At 52.0% G+C, this 25,723-nt stretch overlaps 1 protein-coding gene across 6 annotated transcripts in view; it reads right to left on the bottom strand.

The window, feature by feature from the left end:
• EPHB2 (EPH receptor B2) overlaps positions 1-25,723 on the bottom strand; it is a 270,415-nt gene that overhangs the window by 116,254 nt on the left and 128,438 nt on the right. The window lies entirely within an intron of this gene.

Raw genomic sequence — 25,723 nt, 5'->3', positions numbered from 1 at the left:
GAGTGGAGCTGCGGATGGGGCGGAGCTTGGCAGGGGGTGGAGTGGAGCTGTGGGCGGAGCTTGGCAGGGGCGGAGTGGAGCTGTGGCTGGGGGCAGAGCTGGAGATGGAGTTGAGCTGTGTCTGGAGCAGGAGCGGAACTGAGTGGTGCTCCCTCCCTGTCCCCATGCTGAGCTGGCCTGGGCCCTGTCATGCACCCCCTCAAACCCCCAAACATTTCTCTGCACCCGTCTAGGGGGGCGCGCCCCACGGTTTGGAGACCACTGGTTAGAGGGCTTATTAGAGGGTTAGAGGGCTTATTCAATAACAAGGGTTGTGAAGGGCTAACACTAATCAATAGATTAAATGAGACTTGAACTTAAGTCCCCATTTCAGTGCACCTTCCTCCAGGCCAAAGGAAGCTTCAATTGGGGAAAGCAGCACCAACACCGGTAATAATAATTCTGTCTATGTCCCGCCCAGAGCAGTGCTACGTGGCAAGACGCCGGTGCGATGCATATAGAACGTTCGGGGTTTTCAGAAACAAGCTGTACTGAGCAAAACAGACAGATGGGAAACAGCAATTTTCAATAATTCATAATCTTAACTTGCTCAAATATGAATGGATTTACGCAGGGCCATTAAAAGGCACCTCCCTGACCTGAGGGCTTTTCCCCTACCAAATTTCAAACTCTTGCTGCAAACTATAGATGTGCTAGAGCTGGGGGTTTTTAAAATAAACTAATCTTAAAAAACATAAGTAATTTTAGAATGGAACGTGTTAGGCAAGCTAAATATGGGGGTCCCCAATGGCTTCAATGTGAGTGGCACCAGGGTGCCTGAGTGCTGAACTATGGCCCAGTCTGTGTGCATTTAAGAATACATATCTATGAAACTTGTCTTTGCAATCTCTGTTGTTCCACAGCTCTCTGTATACATCTCCTGTGTTCTGTCTTGGTGCTCTGCCTCTCCACAAAAATCCCAGGCCCCCTATGTGTGATTTAGCCAGGGGCGGTTGGGCAGGAGAGCTGAGCATAGCATGGGGAAGGTGAAGGACATACAGACAAGTTAAGAGCAGATACACAGAGGGAGAAGAAAAAAGAGAGAGGGACGTGGGGCACAGGAGATGTTCTTGGAAGGCAGCATAAGGTGTTGACAGATCCCAGGGTCAGGGTTAAGAAAACAAGACAGTGAAAGCTGCAGAGATCCCACGAGGCTGAGGCTGACCTCACCCAGTGCTGCAGAAAGGACACACCATTCCACACATATGACATCCTCACTCGCCTCTCTGCATGCAAGTCTGACCCCACTCGCTCACTGACAGCGCGCACAGCAGCTACTCAGCCCTGGAAGTTAGGGTGATGCTTGCAAATGGACACCCAAGGGATATATCCAACTCATCAGGCTGCCCAGAAGACCCCATCAGTCAGTTCTCAGCCTCAAGCCCGGTCTCAGATCCATTTGAGCTGATAGTTCACCCCCCACCAAACCCTTCTAGGCCAATTCCTGCTCAGTGAAATAGCCTGAGCTTCCAAATTGCAGCTTTTCTAAGGAGCTCTCCTGGGATGCAGGTCGTTGGTGGGACTGGCCCTCATGGCTCCCTGACAACACTGCTGATGGGCAGAAGAGTTCTCCAGGGTCTGGAGCTGTGCTCACAGCTCTGTGCGATGAGACACTGACCCTAAGCCTACTGCATTCACTTGATTCAACCCTGTCCGCTACTGCTGGCACCCCAGGGATCGGGGTAGAGGGAATGCAGCTAAGCAACAGGTGTCTGTGTTTGTGTACGCAGGAGTGTGTGCACATGTGTGTTTGTATATGTGTGCGCGCACACATGTGTGAGTTTGTATCTGTGTGTGCCGGCATGTGTGTCTGCACATGTGCACTGTGTGTGTGGTTGGGGGAAGGGAATTCGGTTTCACACCTGGCTGACCCCACCAGCCATGCATGAAGTGTGTCTGGGTGAACAGAAAGGGGCTGCATGGTCGAATGGCTGTCACTGAGTGTAACCCACACAAGGCAGAAAATACCTGTGTGGGGCAAATCCCAGACACTCACCTCACTCTGGGACCTCAGGAGCCTCATTTCCACAAGCGGTGCTGACCCCTCTTTCTCCCAGGCCTGCAGTTCCTCTCTTCCCCAGCTCATAGTGGCACCGCAGCTAGGATGGATCTGGCACAGCCGCTGTATGGATCTCGGCCTGCAAACCTGTCCTGGACGTCAGCCCCACTGCCATCCAGCTCAGTAACAAATGTTTGCTCAGCTTAGGGCCGACTCCTGCAGGCCCTAGGCAGCCAGCCTGGAAAGCTGACCCTGGGTGGCAGGACCTGCCTCAGATTCTGAACTAAGCTCATTGCTGGCCTACAGAAGTGCAGCTTCCCTGAGCTCAGCCGTGAATGTGACCCTTTGTGTTCTGGGCTCATGCAAGGGACATAGGGGGCTGGGAAGGGTCAGTGTGGAGAAAACATTCAGGTGAAATATTGCGTGCCAAGCCTGGCCCTGTCTGCCTCAGCCCACTGGTTTTCCACTCATCTGTGACAGAAAAAGACGAACTGATCACTTAATGAAAATAAGTGGTTACCTAGGTTCAGGTGATCATGACCTAATGACATTTGTGATGTGCACACAGAATACAGTCCCAGCCTCTCATACAGTGGTTCTCAACCCGTGGGCCACTTGCAGCCCAATCAGTACACAGTTGCGGACCATCAGGGAGTATATATATTGTGTGGATGTGGCCCACAATGGTAAATAGGTTGAGTACCACTGCTTTAACATATAGACTTGCTGCAGGAAACGGGCCTCTTTTCCAAAGCTGAAAACAATTATGAGCAAAACTGATTGGAAGAAAAACTGTAAACCAAACAATGGAAAGGATAATTGAAAGTTCTTAAGAAGAATTTCTAGAGCCCCCAAACCCCACAATTCCACAGTACAAAAGCAGGCTTTGTCAGTTAAAAAACAACCCTGGTCAAGAAGGGAAATGAAAGCAGCAGTAAAAAAAAAAAAGGCATACAGCAACTGGCAAAAGTGGGAACCTGATACCAATGACTCTAAATTAGCATTATGAAATTCAGACAATTGATAAAGGAAGCTAAAGGTATCACTGAAAAATCAATGACGTGTGGGTTTAAAGGGCAATAGGAAGGAATGTTCTCAATATATCAGGAACAAATGACATCCTAGCAATGGTGTACATCCATTACTATACCGGCATGGTCAAATTGTCCACAACAATGCAGAAGAGGCAGAAGTGTTCAATAAATATTTTTGTTCTGTGTTTGGAAAGGAGCAGGATGATGTACTCACAATGTACAGTGATCATGAAATACTTTCTATTCCATCAGAGACTAGCAACAGCAACTGCTAAAGTTAGATATTTTTTAATCAGCAGAACCAGATAACTTGCATTCAAGAATTTTAAAATAATTGGATGAAGAACCCTCCAAGACACTGATATTGATTTTTAACAAATCTTGGAACGTTGGGAAAGTCACAGAGAACTGGAAAAAGCTAAAACTGGATCAACTTCATATTTTAAAAGGGTAACTTTAGGCCAGCTAGCTTGCCATTGATCCTGGGCAAAATCATGGAAAGGCTGATATGGGACACAATCAATAAAGAATTAAATGGTGGAGGCAGAATTAATTCCCATCATCATGTTTTTATGGAAAACAGGTCTTATCAAACAAACTTTATGCTATTTTTTGATGAGATCACAAATTTGGTTGATAAAGGTAATTGTGTTGACATAGAATGCTTAGGCTTCTGTAAGGCACTTTATCTAATATTGCATACGATTTTAATTAAAAAATTCTGAAAAGGACCTAGGAGTCATGGCTGATAGCTAACTCAACATAAGCTCCCTGTGTGATGCTGTAGCTAAGAAGGTGAAGCAATCCTGAGATGTATAAGCAGGGGAACGTTGGAGGAAGGTGGTGTGTTACCTCTGTATATGTATTGGTAAAATCATACTGGAATGATGTGTCCAGTTCTGGTGTTCACACTTCAGAAAGGATGTTGAAAAATCAGGAAAAACTACAAGAATGATTAAAGATGAAAGCAGCGCAGTCTACTTTCTTTACTCACAAGAAGGTTAAGAGGTCACAGTCTATAAGTGGAGCGGATTCGAAACGTATACCCACGGATGGAATGTGGAGATCCGCGGAGCTGCAGGGCTCTACCAGGAACCACAGCAGTGAAAGCAGCAGCATGCGGGGCTGCCACTTGCAGGAACCAGCCCCCAGCCCGGGCAGCTCCTCCGGCATGGCTGGATCACCCCCAGCCCTGCCCACTGGCGCGGGCACCAGGCTCACCAGCAGCTGTCCCTGGTCGCACTAGTGTGTGCAAGCATCTCACACACTCCCGGACGGGAGAGCCAGTGCACTAACCACCCCGTTATACACTTCCAGTACAATAACCATCCACATACACCCCATACACACGCAGTGCGCTAACTGCCCCACACACACCCAGTGCACTAACACCCCGCTATACACACCCAGTACAATAACCATCCACACCCCCCATACACACACAGTGCACTGACTGCCCCCCCATATATCCAGTGCACTAGCCATCCCCTCCACACAGCCATGTGACCCTGGGGCATGAGGGTGGGGGAGAGTCGGGGCAGGCGGTGCTGGTCTGTGTGTCCAGGCCATTGGGGGGATCTCTGTGCCCCTGAGCATGGGCAGGCAGTGCCAGTCTGTGTGCCTGGGGCATGGGCGGAATCTCTGTGCCCATGAGCCTGGCCAGGCAGTGCTGGTCTGTGTGCCTGGGGGCATTGGGGGTATCTCTGTGTCCCTGCATGTGGGCAGGCAGTGCCGGTCTGTGTGCCTGGTGGCATTGGGGGGATCTCTGTGTCCCTGCATGTCGGCAGGCAGTGCTGGTCTGTGTGCCTGGGGCATGGGGGGAATCTCTGTGTCCCTGCATGTGGGCAGGCGGTGCTGGTCTGTGTGCCTGGGGGCATTGCGGGGATTTGTGTGTCCCTGAGCCCGGCCAGGCAGTGCTGGTCTGTGTGCTCAGGGCATCAGGGAGGACTGGCTGTTATCCTGCTCCTGGGCACACCCTGCATCTCTGTGGTTGCCCTGCCATGGACTCAATTAGCTGCGGTGTCAGGTGTGACCCCTGGTCACTCAGCCCCACCTTGCAGTCATGTGGCCACGTCTTTTCAGATGGTGATGGGGACCCAGCCTGGTGGTGTAGCCCTCGAAGTCGCCGCTCCTCCCCCGCCTGTACCCACCCTGGCACTGCCATCCCCTCCCCAGGACCCCTTCCCAGGAAACCCCATCACAGCACCAGGGAGCTGCCAGTCTGCCCAATCCGAGTGGCACCACCGTACTGAGACCGAAACACTCAAAGGGCTGCCATCTCTGGTCTAGTGCTGAAAATTAAATTAAAAGCGCGACAGGGACAGTTAATTAAAGCAGATTAGTGCGAGACTAATTAGGGACACTGACACTGGAACCATCAAGGCCTGTGATGTTAATTAGCTGTTCATTAATGTCAGCTCCCTGTTCGGTATAGAAATATGAACAGCCTTGCTCCTGGGTTCACTCACGGCAGAGCAAACAGCTATGTTACGGTCGCCTCTTCCTGGAGCGTGGGCTGGGATCCAGCAGGGAGCCCCCCTGCCCGCCACGGCCCAGAGAGCCCCTGGCCGCTGCCTGTCCCCCTTTGTCTCCCACATTAGCGTGGTGCATGGCAGCAGGCAGACCCTGCTCTCAGTTACTTCAGTGCACATGAGGGTTACCCCTGGCTGGTCAGCAGCCTTACCCTGGATTTATGCTGTGGCTCTGGGGTGGGATCCAGGCCTGCCTGCGGATCAATAGCTGGGACACACTAGCCACCCACCAGGGATGCAGGGAGCTGTCTGGTGTCTGTAGAGACGCAGTGTTGATGGCATGGAATCCACCCAGCGTCCTGCGTTGGGGCCTGGCCTCCCCCGTCTCCAGACTGGACCCCTGGAGGGGTTTAGCCTGGGCAGGGCAGGGCCGGGCCATGGAGTGTGACTGCTGCCAGGAGGGGGAAGCTGCTCTCACCCAGCAGCCAGCCCCCTCGACAGAGGCACAGGCTGCAGCCTCTTGTCAAAATGTTTGATTCCTGCAGCCTGCTGGAAACAACAACTGACAGCAGTGTGGGCACCCATCCAGGGCCGCTGCCCTGCCCTCTGCAGAGGAGGCAGCAGTGCCAACCGAGTGGCACGGCAAATGGGCAGCAAGGCCCCAGCAGGCACTCACAGGACAACAGGCACCCAACTCAGTCCCCTTGGGCACATACCAAACCCAGGCCCAGGTGATAGCGAGGAGCCACAGTGTAACAGGACCCTCACAAACCTGCAGCACAAGGACAGCAGAGCTTTCCCCAGCTGTGCATGGCTGTGCCGAGGGGGCCGGCCAGCCAGCACAATGAAACCTGACACAAGAATGTGTCGATCGCAACCACATCACGGACATTACCACAGCACTAACCACCATTGCATGGCTACACCGGGAGCTGTAGCGCACAACAGCCCCTCCCAGCCACAGGCCCCCATATACACCTGCATCCTCTGACGGAGCTCCACCGCTCATCTGCACCACCATTTGCACCACCGCTCATCTGAGCACAACCAGAATTCTGATGTCTCACAAAGGAGGTTTCTAGTGTGTTAGCCTGCCATGCACGTCTGTGTCTCACCACAGTGCATTCGAGTGCAAAACACCACCTCCCAGCAAAACGCTCCAATGCATAGGTCCTTTGAGTACAACCCTGCCCTACAGAGCTAGAGACAACATGGCACATCCCTCTTCAGCCCCTAGTCTGCAAGGCCTTCTGCAAGCAGTGACCAGATAGGGATCTCAGCCAACAGCCAGTGCTGAAGACTGAGCTTTCCCTAGCAGGCTCTGGAGCTAGGACTCTGTATGTGTATGGTGCATGTTGGCAAGGGACAGAAGCTAAGTGAAGACAGGAAGAGATCTGACTCCACTGCTCATCCTGCCCCCAGAGCGTATTTAGGGCTTTCAGAAGGAAACAAAACTTGCTTTTCTTAACACAAATCAATTTATAGCAATCAACATAAAACCCATTAGGAGCTGTTCCCCACTGGAATTTCAAAGAGACTTTTGACCCCACAAGGCACTGAGCTGATTGATTAGAAATTCCTGACACTAATGCGTGACTTAGAAGGGTCCAGTGTAGCTTTAATTGCTCTCTCCTGGGACAGCGATTGCATGTCCACATCTGTCAGCCGCACTCTGCATGTAGGGGAGGAGAACTCATAAGCAATACTGCGTTGCATGGCACAGCTAGGGAAGAGGCGGAATCTGCTGGCTTAAACAACCTCTGTAAATCCCCTGGGGCAAATCATTTGCATGATCCCTTTTTCCTTGGGCAAAAAGCTTTAATGCACCAAGAAATCAAAAAACCCATGCTACGGAATGGAGGGCAGCCTGTGTAGTGGTTAGAGCAGCGGTTCTCAAACTGTGGGTCACGGCCCCAAAGTGGGTTGCGAGTTTGTTTTAATGGGGTCACCAGGGCTGGACTCCCTGCAGTCCGGGTCTGAAGCTGAAGCCCGAGTTCCGCCGCCCGGGGTTGAAGCCGACACCGTAGCAACTTATCTTCGCTTGGCCCCTTGTGGCATGGGGCCCTGGGCAATCGCCCTGCTTATCACCCCGCTTATCACCCCCTAACGCCAGCCCTGATCCTAGACTCTAGAATCTAGAGTAACACAGGGCATGGGGGTAGAGTAGTAATTTTTGTTGTTGGAAGTGGGTTGCAGTGCAATAAAGTTTGAGAACCCCGGGTTAGAGGACAGGGCCGGGGCCCAGGATTCCTGGGTTCTGTTCTGGGCTCTGCCATTGACTCCTTGGGTAACCTCAGGCAAACCACTACCCCCTCAGTGCCTCAGTTTACCTCACATTAAAAAAACAGGGTTACTGATCCTTATCTTCCTTTCAGGCCCTCAGATGAAAGGTGCTAGAAATAGGAAGAGTCTGATTAGATGCAGATAACAGTGTAGAAAGACCTTGTCTGAAGCCTGCATCCTTCATGGACATATGTGATCTCCCTGGCTGGCTGTTTATTGATCTTGCATAGCCTGCCTGCTATATATTGGTTTGCCATGCCTGGGTGCCCATCCTTTTGTATGTTCCACCAGCAGTGGAGTGCGTTGGCCACTCAGCCCGTCACGTAAGTTACATAACATGGTGTTGGTTGCACCTGCCCTCATCTTGCTGGCAGAGGTGAAGGGGCAGAGGTCCCAGCATGCAATGCAGCATGACCTCTCCGATCATGCTGGGACCTGTACTCCTGGTGGGCTCAGTAATAAGATGCAGATTGGCCTGGGCAGCACTCATGAGCTCCACAGGCTGCCTGACGCTCCCCAGGCTGCATTTGGACTGTAACGTAAAAGCAAAGTCAGAAGTACAGGTCAATGGCATGGTTCTTGCTCATGGCTGCCAAGGCCTACAGGAGGATCTCACAAGGAGATCCCAACTCTTGCCATACTCCACTAGCTTGCTATGCTAACTCCGTTCATTTGCTCTTCTCCGTTTGGATGCTGACGTGACCCAGATCCTTCATGCTACAAAAAGACTGTTAAAGACCATGTCCAGGGAGATTACATGACTTGCCCAGGATCACACAGGCAGTTTGTGGCAGAGCTAAGCATTGAACACATGAACCTCTGAGTGCCAGGCCAGCACCTTAGCTACAAAACCACCTTCCCTCTCTGGGGTGCCCATGGGAGCACACTGTCACCCTGTGGGCAACAAATTAGCTACTCCCATGTGGAGTTCAGAACTAAGGGACTCCATGAGGAGACAGAGACCCACGCTGCACACATGGACTCTCACTGCCATGAGCTACACTCCTAGGCAGAAGAATCAGTCTCTGAGAAAGCCAAGTGACATACCAACCTGATGAGGGGTGTCTGGGAAGGACAGGCAGACCCTCTCCTAGTATTTGAGAAGTGCTTCCCAAACAGCTGGGCTCTGCCAGGATGGCCCCTTCACCATCCATCATGCGGCTAGGCTGCAGACTGGGTTATAGAAATGTGCAGAAAATACCCCATAGGTATGTGTCCATTTTACTGACATGCACAGAGAAGCAACGATGGGTGCCTATAAAGGGAATGCAGGGGGATTGTTATAGAGCGGGGACCCAACCTCTCCTCCTACACAGCCTCATCTTCAACACACCCCTCCCATCTGGCCATAAAGGAAGGGCACGTCATTGGAGGAGAGGGGCATAACCGGATTGCTTGCTCTCAGGGTGAGAACACGTGGCACAGACCCATAGGTCTCTGTGGGCGTTTGCTCTCACTGCTCTACTTGAGCAGAGATTTTCTCGCCTTCCAAAGGGCTTTCACAGAGCAGAAAGCAGAGGTCTCCCTGTTGCCTCTTGGGAAGCTGCACAGAGGCTGTGCACAATCCTCACCCACCAAAACTCCAGTGGCAGATGCCCCACCCTGAGCAGCCTGAGAAGTGAACCTGTGCCTGGCGTGGGCATGGCAGCACCGACTGCTCTCAGCCGCAGCCATGGCAGCTCGGCGGAAGTTGATGGGCTGCCTGGGATATCAGCAGTGTCACCGAGAGCAGCAGTGGCCCCTTTTACAGATTCTTCTTCTGCATCATCATGATGCTTCATGGGAAATAACCCCGTTTAGAAAAGCAGCTCAGCAGCTACTCAGTGAAGGCTGGGTGGCAGGTGCAGGAGACGGAGAGGGCAGGGAGGTTGCGTGTGGGACAGGAAGGTGCAGGGGTGGCTGGAAGGCTGAGGAGCAGCCGGGAGGCGGGGTGGGGCAGGACACGCAGAAGCGGGAGGGGGCTCTCCCTATGTGACTGGCTGGCTTCCCTGCTGCCTCAGCCCATGTCCCAACAGACCCCACTCCAAGGGGTCTCAGGCAGGTTCAACTAGCTTTTACTTTAACAGATTAAAATAACAAATCTAGTTAATGAAAGCAAATCAGCCTGAATGAGCCTCTCTCATCTCCGCTGGGGCAGCAGGTCGCTGGGGGAGCGAAGCTCTCCATAGCTATTAGGTGCCTTTAGCTCCCAGCCAGGCCTCAAGTACTGAACTAGGTCTCCGTTGCTCAGGCAACTCCACAGCTCCTGGCCTGGCCTTTCACCTCCTGATCAGGAGCATGAGGCAAACAGGCCGTGCAAGTCTGCACCCAGCGCTTGGCAGAAGCTGCCAGCTTCCTCTCTGGACACATCCAAGAGGAAATTAGCCAGGTCCGTCATGCCTGCCAGAGTCGTGGCCCAGGGCTGGGGACACCGTGCCCGGAGGCCAGGCAGATCTGATCCCAGGGCAGCAAGGTCACTTGGTCAAATGTTCAGAGCGGGACAGCCTGAGGCGGGAGGGATCCAGCTCCGTTCACAGGCAGTGCAAGGGGGCAGCTCTGGCGGGGAGTGTGTCTCTGGGGAGCACGGCTGCCGGTGTGCAATAAGCATGGCAACGTCTGCACCACCTCCCATCGAAGAGCAAACCTGAGCCCCTGCTCACAGCCCGCGGCAGGTCAGCATCACTACCCCTCCGTGGCACAGGCCTGGGACAGGCGGCAGGGAGGGTTCGCAACATTTTCAGAAGTGACCATTGAATTTGGGGGACTCAGTGGGGGAGCGTGGGGGCCCGATTCACCGATAGGGTCGACTGTCGTGAGCGCGGGGGCCCGATTCGCCGTCAGGGTTGATTGTCAGGAGCGTGGGGGCCCGACTCGCCCAAAGGGTCGACTGTCAGGAGCGGGGGGCTCGAGTTCCCGACAGGCTCCATTGTCGGGAGCGCGGGGGCCTGACTCGCCCACAGGGTCGATTGTTGGGAGTGCGGGGGCCTAACTTGCCCACAGGGTCGATTGTCGGGAGCGTGGAGGCCCGATTCGCCGACATGGTTGATTGTCGGGAGCGCGGGGGCTCAACTCGCCGACAGAGTTGATAGTCGGGTGCGCGGGGGTCCGACTCACTGTCACGGTCAATTGTCGGGAGCACGGGGGCCCGAGTCGCCCAAAGGGTCGATTGTCGGGAGCGCGGGGGCCCGAGTCGCCGACAGGGTCGATTGTCGGGAGCACAGAGGCCTGACTCGCCATCAGGTCCTCAAGGAATCAATTCTGAAGCACTTACACGAGAGGAAAGTGATCAGGAACAGTCAGCATGGATTCACCAAGGGCAAGTCATGCCTGACTAATCTAATTGCCTTCTATGACGAGATAACTGGCTCTGTGGATGAAGGGAAAGCAGTGGACATGTTGTTCCTTGACTTTAGCAAAGCTTTTGACACGGTCTCCCACAGTATTCTTGCCAGCAAGTTAAAGAAGTATGGGCTGGATGAATGGACTATAAGGTGGACAGAAAGCTGGCTAGATTGTCGGGCTCAACGGGTAGTGATCAATGGCTCCATGTCTAATTTGCAGCCGGTATTAAGTGGAGTGCCCCAAGGCTCGGTCCTGGGGCCGGTTTTGTTCAATATCTTCATAAATGATTTGGAGGATGGTGTGGATTGCACCCTCAGCAAGTTTGCAGAAGACACTAAACTGGGAGGAGTGGTAGATACGCTGGAGGGTAGGGATAGGATACAGAGGGACCTAGACAAATTGGAGGATTGGGCCAAAAGAAATCTGATGAGGTTCAACAAGGACAAGTGCAGAGTGCTGCACTTAGGACGGAAGAATCCCATGCGCCGCTACAGACTAGGGACCGAATGGCTCGGCAGCAGTTCTGCAGAAAAGGACCTAGGGGTTACAGTGGACGAGAAGCTGGATATGAGTCAGCAGTGTGCCCTTGTTGCCAAGAAGGCCAATGGCATTTTGGGATGTATAAGTAGGGGCATTGCCAGCAGATTGAGGGACGTGATCATTCACCTCTATTCGACATTGATGAGGCCTCATCTGGAGTACTGTGTCCAGTTTTGGGCTCCACACTACAAGGATGTGGAAAAATTGGAAAGAGTCCAGCGGAGGGCAACAAAAATGATTAAGGGACTGGAATACATGACTTATGAGGAGAGGCTGAGGGAACTTGGGATGTTTAGTCTTCAGAAGAGAAGAATGAGGGGGGATTTGATAGCTGCTTTCAACTACCTGAAAGAGGGTTCCAAAGAGGATGGCTCTAGACTGTTCTCAGTGGCAGCAGATGACAGAACAAGGAGCAATGGTCTCAAGTTGCAGTGGGGGAGGCTTAGGTTGGATATTAGGAAAAACTTTTTCACTATGAAGGTGGTGAAACACTGGAATGCGTTACCTAGGGAGGTGGTGGAATCTCCTTCTTTAGAAGTTTTTAAGGTCAGGCTTGACAAAGCCCTGGCTGGGATGATTTAGTCAGGGATCGGTCCTGCTTTGAGCAGGGGGTTGGACTAGATGACCTCCTGAGGTCCCTTCCAACCCTGATATTCTATGATTCAGGGTAGATTGTTGGGAGCGCGGGGGCCCAACTTGCCCACAGGGTCGATTGTCGGGAGCGCGGGGGATCGAGTTGCCGACAGTCTCCATTGTCGGCAGCGCGGGGGCCCGAGTCGCCAACAGGGTCAATTGCCGGGAGCGCAGGGGCCTGACTAGCCCACAGGGTCAATTGTCGGGAGCGCGGGAGCCCGAGTCGCCGACAGGTCAATTGTCGGGAGCGCGGCGGCCTGACTCGCCCACGGGGTCGATTGACAGTGGCAGCAGTGCCTGAGTCACACATTCATAGATTCCAACACCAGAAGGGACCGTCCATTGTCCAATTTCCTGTAAATCACAGGATTTCCCCAAAATAATTTCTAGAGACGATCTGTGAGAAAAACATTCACTCTTGATTGAAAAATTATCACTGATGGAGAATCCACCAGGACCCTGGATAAATTGTTCCAACAGTTAATTATTCTCACTGTTAAAAATGTACACCTTATTTCCAGCCTGAATGTGTCTGGCTTCAACTTCCAGCCATTGGATCATGTCAGACCTTTCTCTGCTAGACTGGAGAGCCTGTTATTAAATAGACTCATAGACTTTGAGGTCAGAAGGGACCATAGTGATCATCTAGTCTGACCTCCTTCACACTGCAGATCACAGAACCTCATCCACCCAGTCCTGTGACCATAGAATCATAGAATATCAGGGTTGGAAGGGACCTCAGGAGGTCATCTAGTCCAACCCCCTGCTCAAAGCAGGACCAATCCCCAATCAAATCATCCCAGCCAAGGCTTTGTCAAGCCTGACCTTAAAAACTTCTAAGGAAGGAGATTCTACCACCTCCCTAGGTAACGCATTCCAGTGTTTCACCACCCTCCTAGTGAAAAAGTTTTTCCTAATATCCAACCTAAACCTCCCCCACTGCAACTTGAGACCATTACTCCTTGTCCTGTCCTCTTCTACCACTGAGAATAGTCTAGAACCATCCTCTCTGGAACCACCTCTCAGGTAGTTGAAAGCAGCTATCAAATCCCCCCTCATTCTTCTCTTCTGCAGACTAAACAATCCCAGTTCCCTCAGCCTCTCCTCATAAGTCATGTGTTCCAGACCCCTAATCATTTTTGTTGCCCTTCGCTGGACTCTCTCCAATTTATCCACATCCTTCTTGTAGTGTGGGGCCCAAAACTGGACACAGTACTCCAGATGAGGCCTCACCAATGTCGAATAGAGGGGAACGATCACGTCCCTCGATCTGCTGGCTATGCCCCTACTTATACATCCCAAAATGCCATTGGCCTTCTTGGCAACAAGGGCACACTGCTGACTCATATCCAGCTTCTCGTCCACAGTAACCCCTAGGTCCTTTTCCGCAGAACTGCTGCTTAGCCATTCAGTCCCTAGTCTGTAGCTGTGCATTGGGTTCTTCCGTCCTAAGTGCAGGACCCTGCACTTATCCTTACTGAACCTCATCAGGTTTCTTTTGGCCCAATCCTCCAATTTGTCTAGGTCCCTCTGCATCCTATCTCTATCTGCCACCGTATCTACCACTCCTCCCAGTTTAGTATCATCCGCAAATTTGCTGAGAGTGCAATCCACACCATCCTCCAGATCATTTATGAAGATATTGAACAAAACCGGCCCCAGGACCGACCCCTGGGGCACTCCACTTGACACCGGCTGCCAACTAGACATGGAGCCATTGATCACTACCCGTTGAGCTCGACAATCTAGCCAACTTTCTACCCACCTTATAGTACATTCATCCAGCCCATACTTCTTTAACTTGCTGACAAGAATACTGTGGGAGACCGTGTCAAAAGCTTTGCTAAAGTCAAGAAACAATACATCCACTGCTTTCCCTTCATCCACAGAACCAGTAATCTCATCATAGAAGGCGATTAGATTAGTCAGGCATGACCTTCCCTTGGTGAATCCATGCTGACTGTTCCTGATCACTTTCCTCTCGTGTAAGTGCTTCAGGATTGATTCCTTGAGGACCTGCTCCATGATTTTTCCGGGGACTGAGGTGAGGCTGACTGGCCTGTAGTTCCCAGGATCCTCCTTCTTCCCTTTTTTTTTTTTTTTTTTCAGTAATTCAGACCCCTGAACTCTGTCTGAATTACTGAACTCCTCAAACCATAGTTTAAAGACTTCAAGTTACAGAGAATCCACCATTTACACTCATTTAAACCTGCAAGAGACCCATGCCCCATGCTGCAGAGAAAGGCAAAAAAAAAAAAAAAACCCCAGGGTCTCTGGGGAAAATTCCTTCCTGACCCCAAATATGGCAACCAGTTAGACCCTGAGCATGTGGACAAGACCCACCAGGCAGATACCTGGGAAAGAATTCTCTGTAGTAACTCAGAGCCCTACCCTTCTAGTGACCCATCTTCAGTCTTTGGGGATTTTTGCTACTGGAAGTCACGGATGGGCTACATTCCATCATAGGCAGTCTCATCATACCATCCCTGACTAATCTAATTCTATGATGAGATAACTGGCTCTGTGGATGAGGGGAAAGCAGTGGATGTGCCGATCCCTGACTTTAGTAAAGCTTTTGACACGGTCTTCCACAGTATTCTTGCCAGCAAGTTAAAGAAGGATGGGCTGGATGAATTGGACTATAAGGTGGACACAAAGTTGGCTAGATTGTCGGGCTCAATGGGTAGTGATCAATGGCTCCATGTCTAGTTGGCAGCCGGTATCAAGTGGAGTGCCCCAAGGCTCGGTCCTGGGGCCGGTTTTGTTCAATATCTTCATTATTGATCTGGAGGATGGTGTGGATTGCACCCTCAGCAAGTTTGCAGATGACACTAAACTGGGAGGAGAGGTAGATACACTGGAGGGTAGGGATAGGATACAGAGGGACCTAGACAAATTAGAGGATTGGGCCAAAAGAAATCTGATGAGGTTCAACAAGGACAAGTGCAGTGTCCTGCACTTAGGACGGAAGAACCCCATGCACCGCTACAGACTAGGGACCGAATGGCTCGGCAGCAGTTCTGCAGAAAAGGACCTAGGGGTTACTGTGGACGAGAAGCTGGATACGAGTCAGCAGTGTACCCTTGTTGCCAAGAAGGCCAATGGCATTTTGGGATGTATATGTAGGGGCATTGCCAGCAGATTGAGGGACGTGATCGTTCCCCTCTATTCGACATTGGTGAGGCCTCATCTGGAATACTGTGTCCAGTTTTGGGCTCCACACTACAAGAAGGATGTGGAAAAATTGGAAAGAGTCCAGCGGAGGGCAAAAAAAATGATTAGGGGACTGGAATACATGACTTATGAGGAGAGGCTGAGGGAACTGGGGATGTTTAGTCTGTGGAAGAGAAGAATGAGGGGGATCTGATAGCTGCTTTCAACTACCTGAAAGGGGGTTCCAAAGAGGATGGATCTAGACTGTTCTCAGTGGGAGCAGATGACAGAACAAAGAGTAATGGTCTCAAGTTGCAGTGGGGGAGGTTTAGGTTGGATGTTAGAAAAAACTTTTTCACTAGGAGGGTGGTGAAACACTGGAATGCGTTACCTAGGGAGGTGGTGGAATCTCCTACCTTAGATAATTTTAAGGTCAGGCTTGACAAAGTCCTGGCTGGGATGATTTAGTTGGGGATTGGTCCTGCTTTGAGCAGGGGATTGGACTAGATGACCTTCTGAGGTCCCTTCCAACCCTGATATTCTATGATTCTATGATCCCCTCCAGAAACTTATCAAGCTCAGTCTTGAAGCCAGTTAGGTTTTTTGCCCCCACTGCTCCCCATGGAAGGCTGTTCCAGAACTTCGCGCCCTAGATGGCTAGAAACCTTCACCTAATTTCAATCCTGAACTTGCTGATGGCCAGTTTATATCCATTTGTTCTTGTTTCCACATTGGTGCTTAACTTAAATAACTCCTCTCCCTCCCTGGTATTTATCCTTCTGATGTATTTATAGAGAGCAATCATAGCTCCCTTCAGCCTTCGTTCGGTTAGTCTAAACAAGCCAAACTCTTCGAGTGTCCTCTCATAAGGTAGGTTTCCATTCCTTGGATCATCCTAGTCGCCCTTCTCTGCACCTGTTCCAGTTTGAATTCATTGTTCTTAAACATGGGAGATCAGAATTGCACACAGTATTCCAGATGAGGTCTCACCAGTGCCTTGTATAACGGTACTAACACTTCCCTGTCTCTACTGGAAATACTGTGCTGGATGCATTCTAGGACTGCATTAGCCTTTTTTCATGGCTGCATCATCTTGACGGTTCAGTCATCCTGTGATCAACCAATACACCCAGCTCTTTCTCCTCCTCTGTTGCTTCCAAAGGAGAAGTCCCCAGTTTATAGCAAAAATTCTTATTAGTCCCTAAATGCATGACCTTGCACTTTGCACTATTAAATTTCATCCCATTTCTATTACTCCAGTTGACAAAGCCATCCAGATTTTCTTGTATGATATTCCGGTCCTCCTCCATATTGGCAATATCTCCCAACTTTGCGTCATCTGCAAATTTTATTAGTACACCCCCACTTTTGTGCTAAGGTCAGTAATAAAACTGTTAAATAAGATTGATTCCAAGACCAGTTCCTGAGGAACTGCACTAGTAACCTCCCTCCTGCCTGACAGTTCCCCTTTCAGTGTGACCTGTTGTAGTCTCCGCTTACCTCTGGGCATCTAATAAAGTGCTCTTATTTCCCAATTATCATTCACATTTTTCTGATAAAATTATGATTTGGCTCATAACTGTTTTCAGCTTTGTGAAACATCTATATGTGACAGGTCTGTACCTGTGATATATATATCATTGTACCTAAGCTACCAGTAATTTTTAGTTCTGTGATCAGTTCCTCTGTCACTTGCAAGACAAGGTCTGATACAGGACTCCCCCATGTAGGGTGCAAGACTTTTTGAATTTGGAAATTGCCATCTATAATATTTAGAAATTACAAAGGATGTTTTGGTACTGGCAGCACGAGAGCTCCAACACAACTCTCAGATTGAAGTCCCCCATGATCACACAGCTTTTTCCCTACAGCTCATAGGGCTTGACAGGGCTTGACTGTCAGGTGTGTCAGTGTCTGAGTCACTGACAGGGCCCGATTGTCAGGGGCACCGGAACCACTGAGAGGGCCCTACTGTCAGGGGTGCCGGTGCCTGAATCACTGACAGGGCCCAGCTGTCATGAATGGTTTGTGCTCCCTGTTACAAGTCTGCAGCAGAGCCAGTAACACAACCCAAAGCTTCCTGCCACCTAGAGCTGAGCCCTAAGCAGAATACTTGCTTCCCCTCCCTGCCCCAAAGAAGCCACAGAACCCCTGAGAAGAGGGGCAATGCCGGGGCTTTGCCAGCACAGAGTGAGGCCCCACCTCCCACCTCGAGGAGAGGTCATGGCAGCTTCCTGGGAGGGGAACCGCTGGTTGCTTTCCTTGTGCAGCAGCCTAACCTTCTGTGGTCCCCAGTTGGGTCTGGCAGGCACCGGAGTTCCCGGTAACAGGCATTGAGGTTTTTACTGATTTAGGGAAATTCTTTTCCTAACCAGCCCTCTCTTGGGCTCCCATTTGCCCCTGATTCCCCCCCCTCTGCTGGACACCGTGGGTTTCCAGGCTGGTTCCATGGGAGAGAGGTTTCCAGCCAGCTAGTTTTAGTACAAGGCTCTGAACATAGGGAGAAGCACACACTGTAAAGGAAATCTCCACCGTTCTGTTCACCTCTGACATGCGAATCCCATCGCCCATGAACAGTCTCTAGTCTCTGGCGAAGTTTTCACACCTGAGCTTCCACGTGGGACTCTGCCATTAGGTAAAAATTAAAGAACCCTCATGGAGGGCAGGAATTGGGGAGGGATGACTCAGCCTGACAACCACATTTTAACCTCTGACCCCCAGGGAGACCTGCATTAGCTTAGAGGGTGGAATATTGAGTTGTAAAATGGTTATGCCTTGCTTTCCTGGTACACTCTGGGGACTTAGCTGTCCAGAGCTGTTTTGTGTTCCGTGCAGTGCAGACTGTTACAGAAGAGATGTACAGACTGTGCTCTCTCCTGAAGATTTTATCTTTGTTCCTCCTTGTTTTGTTGTTCTTTACATGAAGGTGAAGGTTTTTCTGACTGCAAGTGTCTGTTTGATCTTTATCTCTGGAAGCACAGTCCCAGTCACGTCCCGCTCCAGTGGCCACTTGCAGCACAAGTAGGAGAAGGGGCTTCTTTAATGTTGGGGCAGGAGATGGGAGACTGGGTGTGGGACGTGACCCTCTGCTCCCTGTCCCCTAGCTGGATTAGCAAACAGCATTCCTCTAATATCATAACTGTTTGGAATCAGCCCAGCTCTCTCCAGGCATCCACCCACTGAGCATTAGCACAGAGCATGCCAAGCATGAGAGACCTGGCACATGGAGCACCACTGGCAGGATTACTGCAAGACCTGAATCCCTGACAGCCCACTCCCCAATGGCTGGGGCAAGCTGCTCTCTGGGAAGGCGGCTGGGAGCCTGTGGGCAGGGGGCATCACTGGTAGAGGACCTTCCAACACATGGCCTTGCAGCCAGGGGGCAGCTCATGCAGTGCAGCTCGAGGGAGAAGCGCAGGGCAGCTGTATGGCCCTCTGCAGCCCCCTTCCCACTCCCCACTGCATCCTGGGGCTTGCTGAGGATCAATCTAGTCCTGGGCATGAGCCCGAAAGCTGGCCTGCCAAGAACCATGCTCCTCATGGCCACTGGGGAGTTGGTGCAGCACCATTCCACTGACTTTTCACCAGCAGGGAACCCCTCCCCCAGGCACAGGAGGTGTCTCCTGGCACCAGCACAGCCAGTTTTACAGCCCCGTTACACCAGCTCCACTACCATGACAGGGCAGAAGGCAGGATGGGAGCCACCATCCCCCAGACACAGGCAGACGTGGGCGCAGGGCAGGACAGGTTCTCATTGCCCTGGACGTGTCCCCATCACTAGGAGGCGCTGTGCTGTGGGGGGGACTTGGCAGGCTGCAAACATATGGACAGATGCAGGACTGCTGTGCTGACCTCTAGCCTTTCATTAGCCCATAATGCCATAGAAATAAACAACCTTCCCAGGCCACTGAGACTTCAGTCCCCTGTCTGTAGGTGACCGCCTGCCTGGTGGGAGCCCCAGCCCTCCAGGGCATCCTGTGTGGGGGCAGGGGTTGCAGCCAGCACACCTGGCAAGCTTTGCAAGGTGGCAGCCACACCAGAGGGACCGGCCACCCAAAGCTATTTCCATGGCAACGGGCTAGAAGCCTACAGCTGGGCTTTTGAAGCACATTCATAAAGCATCAAACTGTGCTCAGACAGGCTGGGGCCGTGCTCACTGGGGAGGCTGAGCAGTACAGCCCCAAATTCTACTTGGAAAGGGCTAGGCTGGGAACGTAGGGGGTCCCTGGCCTTGCTGCCTCAGCTGATATGCAGGGAAGCGTTTGTGTACATCCAAGCTACCCCAACCACTCAGGCACGGAGGAGTCAGCGTCACTTGGGGCTGCTCATGGCTACTTCCTAGAAAACACATTCCATGCATCCCCGCGCTCGTGTATATATCCTGTACTGTCTGCAACCCTGGCACACTGTACCTACACACAACCATACTACACACATCAACACCACACTATACACCGCCATCCCAATCACCCCTTCATACACTGAAACCTCTTCAATTTACCCCAGGCCATAGCATACACTACCCCATGAACCCTCTGGATTTATACAATGCTGTATACCTCCAACACAAAATATCCCTATTATCCTCTTTACGCACACACACTCCACGCACTGTCCTGCTCTCTAGGCACGAAATCCTGCAGCTCGGCCAGCAGGTTGCTTTGAGAAAGACGGGCTGTTGTGCTTAGCAGGATAGTGAGAAGGACTGAGGGGTTAATGCTCACAGAGTTCAACTGGAACCTGTAAGACAGTAGTCTCTCCAGCCAAGTGAGAAGCTTCCAGCACAGTATGCAAGTCTTTCCCACCCGCAGTGGGCTGCCCAGGAAAGGGGAGCCTCTGAAATCAGCACACGGCAAATGGAGGGCTGCCCCCTCCGCACATCTGGCTTCTTTCTCAGCAGCGCTGCACAGCAGAGCCGAGTGTGAATTTTTTAGAACAGTTTTCCATCAAAAATGCTGTTTCGACAAAATGGTAATTTTTCATGAAATCATATTCATTGCAATCAAATTTCATTTTGAAAAAAATTGGAAACGTGTTTGTTTCATTTGAAAACAACGTTTTGTTTCAAAATTTACTTTGTTTTATATATTAAATTTTTTTAAAAACAAAAAAGGTTGCAACTAAATGAAATGTTTCAATTGACCCCAAACTGGCTTTTTTCTCTGACCCCATAAATCCTTTGTAAGGTCACTGCTTTTGAGGATACAGGCCCCATTCTGTAGGGATGGCCTGCATTCCTTGTTCTCAGATGTATAACTGCATTTGGCAGTATTAACACATTTTGTTTCAATGGGCTCAACTTATCAGGTGATCTAGGTCACTCTGCATGAGAGACAGCAGGGGAGTTAAGAGACTTTTAGTTACTTATACTCGTTAATTTTCTAATAAACAGCTATGGTCTATGTTTCACTGCATAAACCTGAACCTCCCTTTCAGGGCAAGGCATAAGCACAGATATAGATATTGATATAGAAAATAGAGCAGTGTGCCAACATGTCCCCCACCAAGTTGCACGACCTGTATCTACCTCCTCTTGCCAACATGAGAGTTGCATTAACAGCTGGACAGGCCATCGTCCTGAGCAGGATCCTGGCCTTGGCACTGGCTGGAACAGAGGCTGCAGACAGAGATCTAGAGTGTGTTCACTGCAGGTTCAGAGCAACTCTCACACCGGGACAGAAAGGCCAGACAAGTTCTCCCACAATACGCTGCCAGAGAATCCCTAAAGCAGCACTGCTCAGGGCCATGCTATGAACCATGGGATGTGCCTCCAGGAGTCTGAGCAACCCACACGGGGAACACAGCACCTATGAGGGTGCAGTAATTTCAGTCTGGTTTTGCAGTGTGGTCGTTCACGCACAGGGCTCGACTGTCGGGAGTGCAGGGGCCTGACTTGCCCACTGAGTCGACTGTTGGGAGCGCGGGGGCCTGACTCGCCCACAGGGTCGATTGTCAGGAGTGTGGGGGCCCGACTCACCCACAGGGTCGATTGTCGGGAGCGCGGGGGCCTGAGTCGCCCACAGGGTCGATTGTCAGGAGAGCGGGGGCCTGAGTCGCCGACAGCGTCGGTTGTCGGGAGCGCGAGGGCCTGAGTTGCCAACAGGGCTCAATTGTTGGGAATGCGGGGGCCTGAGTCACCAACAGGGTCGATTTTCGGGAGCGCGGGGGCCTGAGTCGCCCACAGGGTCGATTTTTGGGAGTGCGGGGGACTGAGTCGCTGACAGGGTCGGTTGTCGGGAGTGCGGGGGCCTGAGTCGCCGACAGGGCTCGATTGTTGGGAATGCGGGGGCCTGAGTCGCTGACAGCGTTGATTGTCGGGAGTGTGGGGGCCTGAGTCACCGACAGGGTTGGTTGTCAGGAGCGCGGGGGCCTGAGTCGCCGACAGGGCTCAATTGTTGGGAGCGCAGGGGCCTGAGTCGCCAACAGGGTTGATTTTCAGGAGCGCGGGGGCCTGAGTCACCCACAGGGTCAGTTGTCGGGAGCGCAGGGGCCTGACTCACCCACAGGGAGTGCGGGGGCTAGGCCAACCTGGGTGCTCAGACCCAGGTGCCAATCACCCAGGTTAACTCTGCAATGAAAACAGACCCTTTGTGTGTCTGGGTAGATCAGAGATTCATGCCGGGTATCAGAGCTGCTTTAGCACTTCTTCCCCACTTCTCCAGCTGGCCTGCAAGATCCTTCTGTGGAATAAGAAACCGCCTTGAAGCAGAGCAAAGATGGCCAGAGACAGGCTGTTTAAGAGGAAATAGCTCCTGGGCTTCCCATCTGTGGGGGACGTTTCCCCTCGTACAGTGATTAGTGCTCACCAGGGATTCATGGCTGCAAAATGACTATAAGACAGAGCAGTGTCAGCTCTTTAGGAGCTCAGAAAGGATCTTTCAGAGTAACAGCCGTGTTAGTCTGTATTCGCAAAAAGAAAAGGAGTACTTGTGGCACCTTAGAGACTAACCAATTTATTTGAGCATGAGCTTTCGTGAGCTACGTGATGCATCCGATGAAGTGAGCTGTAGCTCACGAAAGCTCATGCTCAAATAAATTGGTTAGTCTCTAAGGTGCCACAAGTACTCCTTTTCTTTTTGAGAAAGGATCTTGGCTCCCCGGAGGCCAAGCGCTGAGCTCTTACAATTCAAACCTCTGCAATGAATTTAACAACCAAACGCTTCAGCTGCTGAGAACTCCTCCTCGATTTCTCCCCGAGGAAACTATTAGCACCTGAAAATGGAGGAGCCACAGCCTTGGACAGAGCATCTGGAGTTGGACACTCCACTTCAGAGCCACACTGGAGCACTATGAAACTCAGGCCTGAGAGACACTTTCATGCTCAGGCACACACATTTTTGGAAACAATATCCCACAAGGCTGCAACGGATCCTGCTTGATCTTGCGCCAGGGCTGCTTGTTTTGGAAGGTTTGGTAAAGCTCCATTTGGCTGCCTCAGGGTTATTTGAGCACAGAAATAGGGGTTTACTGGTTACAGGAGGTTTCAGGTTTTTCCGAGAGGGGTCCGACAGCTCCAGAGTGGTTTGGGTGGAAAAGCACAGCCTTGGCCTGCCTGGTACTGGGCCAGCAGCCCTGTTACGCTGACAGAACGAAGGTCATGCCCAGAACACCCCTCCCATCCCTCCTCCCTCCCCACCTGCTCCAGCCGCCTCACTGGCCCTTCACACAACTGCACTGCACGTGGGGCAAGAGCCTTCTCCTCTGCAGCAACAAAGTCTCCCTGGATCTTGCATGCTCCGTGGCTCTTCATATCTCGCAGCTCTTACCCCTCCATCCGCACTGGGGACCTGCTTGGTCCCTCAGTCGCCATCTGCTATTTAACTCTGTTGAGGGCTAGGAAGAAGAGACCCGATGCAAAGGGAAGCTGGGGCTGCTCTGAGTTTCATGGGACAGTGGGTATAATCTCCCTCATGCACTTCATAATGTCCCCAAATGGGAGGCTCCCCCGCCCCTCCTTTCCCTCTGCCATAATGCCGACAATAAAGAAATCTCTGTGTGTCTCCAGGGAAGCGGGACTCAGAGAGGGGCACAAAGGCTCCTGCAGCTGTGTGTTTGCAAACAACCAGGCTGAGCTGTGAAGAGGGGCTGAAAGCAGTAATTGTCTTTAATTAAAGGAGGTTGGAGGCATCTCAGGCTTTGACAAAAGACATTTCCAGCCTGCTAGCAGCTCCAGCACTGAGCACTGCCACAGCCGCAAAACAGACCTTCCCTCAGCAGGCCTGACAGTTCAGCAGCTGAACATTTGAGAGAGGGCAGGGGGATTTGGTGCCAGGATACCCAGAGGGCACAGCTGCTCCTATGCCAGGGCACTCAGAAGTCGTGAGTGCAGCTGGGAGTAACTTCCACCTTTCCTGGGCCTCTAGCAAGTGAACGAATCACAAAATAAAAATATAATGACAACCCCAGAATTTCCACCCATCCCAGTGAATGGGACCTGGGAGTCTGTGTGTCTGTCCATACAAGGCCCAGTTACAGAGAGAAGAGCTGTGCACGGGTCCCTTTCAGTCTCTTCCACTCCTCTCAGGCGGGTGAAGTGGGACAGACGTGTCCCGGGAGCCCATCCCAGAATGATTGAACTGCAGAGCTGTGCACCTGTCTGTATTTCCATTCACGTCTCTCTACTCTCCCCAACACCACACTGTCTGGGACAAGCTCTCTGCCCCACACTGCCCCATGGTCTGGAGACTCTTCCGATGGGAAATGCTCATCGCCTTAACCCAGAGCCCCATCCCTCCCCTCCATGGTTCATACAGAGATGATATCAGATTGTGCCACGTGTCAGCAAGGAGGTCAGCCTGCCGAGGGATGCAATACTAGGAGGCAGCTTGCTGCCAGAAGTCAGTAGGCGGCAGCAAGCGGCGGGAACAGAAACGACCTGTTTCCTTGCCCAAAGCTAGGCAGAGACCCCTGCTGTGACTTGCGGGCCAGGGCAAGAGGCACTTTGATTCTCAGGTCTGGTTTACTCTACAGACCTGAAAAATCCACACCCCAAGTGACATAATTATGCCGACCTAACCCCTGGTGTAGACAGTGCTACGTCAGCGGGAGGGCTTCGCCTGCTGATGTAGCTACAGCTTCTCGGGCTGGTGGATTAATGACGCTGGCAGGGGAGCTCTCTCTCGTCAGCGTAGAGTGTCTTCATTAAAGGGCTACAGTGGCACAGCTGCCCCGGTGCAGCATTTTAATGTAGATGTGCCCTCAGTGACAGCATGTGGAGTTCAATGCTCAGGTCCCCATCCCAAGCTGAGCTGGGCACGGCAGAGACACTGGCTGTGGACTGGAGACATTATGAATGAGTGCAAGGGGCCTGCAGCTGGGGGGTGAGCTCCACTTCCCCTGACCACAGGCAGGGCTCGCTGAGGGGCAAACTCCAGCCCCCACTGTGGCTGCAAGGGCCTCCTTGGCAGGAAATCAGTGAGGTTCCCTTGCACAAAGAGGGTGCTGGATGCTGGGGCCTCTCTGTGTGGCAAGGAGCAGGGGGTGGGGCAGGGCCCAGGTCGCTGAGGGAGGGTCAACCCCAGAGGACCCATCTCTGCCCAGGTCTCTCCCTATGGCAGGGCCATTTTAGGAGTGCACAGGGCTACTCCAGGCCTCCACAGAGCCAAACTGCAGCCCTTCTCGTGGCTGGGGGCAGGATGTGTGTGTGATGTCTCCTCCATGTATTGTCCCAGGCCAGCCGCTGGTGACAAGCATTGGTCTGGAGATCTGACCCTGACTCTAGATATCTGGATCCTCCTTGACTCATCCTGCCCCTCCCTGCCTCACAGGTTCCCCCCTTCCCCCAAGCCCTCTCTGTCGTTGTGATGGCATCACAAAAGACCAGCTAGCCTGGGATCTATAGTGCTTGCTATTGAAAGGGCTGATCACCCCCCTCCTCCGTGTTAGACATCTGTGTCTGCTCTTGATACCCTTCCTCCTGGAGCCCCTGAGCCGGCTTTGGCCTCGCTCACAGTGCTCTGACAGCCATGGGCTTCAAGGGCATGACTTCGATTTAGCCCAGCATGAGTGAGAACAGGATCAGGGCATCAGCATTTCATCTTCCTTCCCTGGGACTGAGTGGTTCCTCACTCCACCTGCCCCCAGGGCACAGGCAGGCATAGCAGGGGTAAGCCTCACCCGGAAAGGTGCCTTGCGTTGCCCATGGATACTCCGCCCCGTTTCCTCTGCTCGTGTATTTGCTAAGTAGAGAGCCCCAGGAATGCCCCACTACACCGAGATTTTAATCACACAAGCCTCAGGAAATTCACAGT

The sequence above is a fragment of the Natator depressus genome, chromosome 18, assembly GCF_965152275.1.
Source record: "Natator depressus isolate rNatDep1 chromosome 18, rNatDep2.hap1, whole genome shotgun sequence".
Lineage (NCBI taxonomy): Eukaryota > Metazoa > Chordata > Testudines > Cheloniidae > Natator > Natator depressus.
The sequence above is the reverse complement of the archived record's forward strand: the minus strand, read 5'-3'. Positions and strand labels throughout refer to the sequence as shown.